Genomic DNA, 3808 nt, shown 5'->3' with positions numbered 1-3808 from the left:
CTCTCTACAGGGAGATTTGTTTGTAGCTGAACTATCTACAAGGTAACTTCTTCTAGCTGATCTCTCTACAGGGTAATTTGTTTGTAGCTGAATTCTGTACAGGTGATTTGTTTGCAGCTGAGCTCTTTACAAAATGGTTTCTTTGTAGCTGAACTCTCTACAAAGTAACTTCTTCTAACTGATCTTTCTACAGGGTGATTTGTTTGTAGCTGAACTATCTACAATGTAATTTCTTCTAGCTGATCTCTCTACAGGGTGATTTGTTTGTAGCTGAATTCTGTACAGGTGATTTGTTTGCAGCTGAGCTCTTTACAGAATGGTTTCTTTGTAGCTGAACTCTCTACAAAATAACTTCTTCTAACTGATCTTTCTACAGGGTGATTTGTTTGTAGCTGAACTATCTACAAGGTAATTTCTTCTAGCTGATCTCTCTACAGGGTGATTTGTTTGTAGCTGAATTCTGTACAGGTGATTTGTTTGCAGCTGAGCTCTTTACAGAATGGTTTCTTTGTAGCTGAACTCTCTAAAAGGTAACTTCTTCTAACTGATCTTTCTACAGGGCAATTTGTTTGTGGCAGAATTTTATACAGGGTGATTTCTTTGCAGCTGAACTCTCTACATGGTGGTTTCTTTGTAGCTGAACTCTCTACAAAGTAATTTCTTCTAGCTGATCTCTCTACAGGGTGATTTGTTTGTAGCTGAATTCTGTACAGGTGATTTGTTTGCAGCTGAGCTCTTTACAGAATAGTTTCTTTGTAGCTGAACTCTCTACAAGGTAACTTTTCTAGCTGATGTCTCTACAAGGTGGCTAGTTTGTAGCTGAACTCTCTACATGGTGGTTTCTTTGTAACTGAACTTTCTACAAGGTGACTTCTTCTAGCTGATTTTTCAATAGGGTGATTTGTTTGTAGCTTCACTCTCTACAAGGTAACTTCTTCTAGCTGATCTCTCAACAGGGAGATTTGTTTGTAGCTGAACTCTCTACAGGTGATTTGTTTGAAGCTGAACTTTCTAAATGATGGTTTCTTTGTAGCTGAACTCTCTACAAGTTAACTTCTTCTAGCTGATCTCTCTACAGGGTGATTTGTTTGTAGCTGAATTCTGTACAGGTGATTTGTTTGCAGCTGAGCTCTTTACAGAATGGTTTCTTTGTAGCTGAATTCTCTACAAGGTAACTTTTCTAGCTGATGTCTCTACAAGGTGGCTAGTTTGTAGCTGAACTCTCTACATGGTGGTTTCTTTGTAACTGAACTTTCTACAAGGTGACTTCTTCTAGCTGATTTTTCAATAGGGTGATTTGTTTGTAGCTGAACTCTCTACAAGGTAACTTCTTCTAGCTGATTTTTCAATAGGGTGATTTGTTTGTAGCTGAACTCTCTACAAGGTAACTTCTTCTAGCTGATCTCTCTACAGGGAGATTTGTTTGTAGCTGAACTCTCTACAGGTGATTTGTTTGAAGCTGAACTTTCTAAATGATGGTTTCTTTGTAGCTGAACTCTCTACAAGTTAACTTCTTCTAGCTGATCTCTCTACAGGGTGATTTGTTTGCAGCTGAGCTCTTTACAGAATGGTTTCTTTGTAACTGAACTTCCTACAAGGTGACTTCTACAAGCTGATTTTTCAATAGGGTGATTTGTTTGTAGCTTCACTCTCTACAAGGTAATTTCTTCTAGCTGATCTCTCTACAGGGTGATTTGTTTGTAGCTGAATTCTGTACAGGTGATTTGTTTGCAGCTGAGCTCTTTACAGAATGGTTTCTTTGTAGCTGAACTCTCTAAAAGGTAACTTCTTCTAACTGATCTTTCTACAGGGCAATTTGTTTGTGGCAGAATTTTCTACAGGGTGATTTCTTTGCAGCTGAACTCTCTACATGGTGGTTTCTTTGTAGCTGAACTCTCTACAAGGTAACTTCTTCTAGCTGATCTCTATACAGGGTGGTTTCTTTGTAGCTGAACTCTCTAAAAGGTAACTTCATCTAACTGATCTTTCCACAGGGCAATTTGTTTGTGGCTGTATTTTCTACAGGGTGATTTGTTTGCAGCTGAACTCTCTACATGGTGGTTTCTTTGTAGCTGAACTCTCTACAAAGTAATTTCTTCTAGTTGATCTCTCTACAGGGTGATTTGTTTGTAGCTGAATTCTGTACAGGTGATTTGTTTGCAGCTGAGCTCTTTACAGAATGGTTTCTTTGTAGCTGAACTCTCTACAAGGTAACTTCTTCTAACTGATCTTTCTACAGGGCAATTTGTTCGTGGCAGAATTTTATACAGGGTGATTTCTTTGCAGCTGAACTCTCTACATGGTGGTTTCTTTGTAGCTGAACTCTCTACAAGGTGACTTCTTCTAGCTGATCTCTATACAGGGTGATTTGTTTGTAGCTGAACTCTCTACAAGTTAACTTCTTCTAGCTGATCTCTCTACATGGTGATTTGTTTGTAGCTGAATTCTATATAGGTGATTTGTTTGTAGCTGAGCTCTTTAAATAATGGTTTCTTTGTAGCTGAACTCTCTCAAGGTAACTTCTTCTAGCTGATGTCTTTACAGGGTCACTAGTTTGTAGCTGAATTCTCTACATGGTGGTTTCTTTGTAACTGAACTCTCTACAAGGTAACTTTTTCTAGCTCATCTTTCTACAGGGTGATTTATTTGTAGCTGAATTCTTTACAGGTGATTTGTTTGCAGCTGAGCTCTTTAAAGAATGGTTTCTTTGTAGCTGAACTATCTACAAGGTAACTTCTTCTAGCTGAAGTCTCTACAAGGTCACTAGTTTGTAGCTGAGCTCTCTACATGGTGGTTTTTTTTGTAACTGAACTCTCTACAAGGTGACCTCTTCTAGCTGATCTTTCTACAGGGTGATTTGTTTGAAACTGAACTCTCTACAAGGTAACTTCTTCTAGCTGATCTCTCTACAGGGAGATTTGTTTGTAGCTGAACTCTCTACATGATGGTTTCTTTGTAGCTGAACTCTCTACAAGGTAACTTCTAGCTAATCTCTCTACATGGAGATTTGTTTGTAGCTGATCTTTCTACAGGGTGATTTGTTTGAAGCTGAACTCTCTACAATGTAACTTCTTCTAGCTGATCTCTCTACAGGGAGATTTGTTTGTAGCTGAACTCTCTACATGATGGTTTCTTTGTAGCTGAACTATCAACAAGGTAACTTCTTCTAGCTGATCTCTCTACAGGGTGATTTGTTTGTAGCTGAATTCTGTACAGGTGATTTGTTTGCAGCTGAGCTCTTTACAGAATGGTTTCTATGTAGCTGAACTCTTTACAAGGTAACTTCTTCTAGCTGATGTCTCTACATGGTCACTAGTTTGTAAATGAATTCTCTACATGGTGGTTTCTTTGTAATTGAACTCTCTACGAGGCAACTTCTTCTAGCTGATCTTTCTATAGGGTGACTTGTTTGTAAACGAATTCTATACATGGTGGTTTCTTTGTATCTGAACTCTCTACATTGTGGTTTCTTTGTAGCTGAACTCTACAAGGTGATTTCTTCTAGCTGAATTATCTCTTTCTATAGTTGCATGAATTCCCTACAAGGTAACTTCTTCTAGCTGATCTCTCTACAGGGTGAATTGTTTGTGGCTGATCTCTCTACAGGGTGGCTTGTTTGTAGCTGATCTCTATACAGGTTACTTGTTTCTAGCTGATCTCTTGAATTCTCTTCGGGTGACTGCTCTATTAGGATGACTGCTCTATTAGGATGACTGCTCTATTAGAGTATCTCGATCTCGCACTTGCTACACTAAGTTGGATTTCGTGTTATAACTCCGTGGTTTTAAGTCTGATTCTTCTACACCAT

Source organism: Dysidea avara, chromosome 3 (genome assembly GCF_963678975.1).
Source record: "Dysidea avara chromosome 3, odDysAvar1.4, whole genome shotgun sequence".
NCBI lineage: Eukaryota > Metazoa > Porifera > Demospongiae > Dictyoceratida > Dysideidae > Dysidea > Dysidea avara.
Note: the sequence above shows the minus strand (reverse complement) of the source record.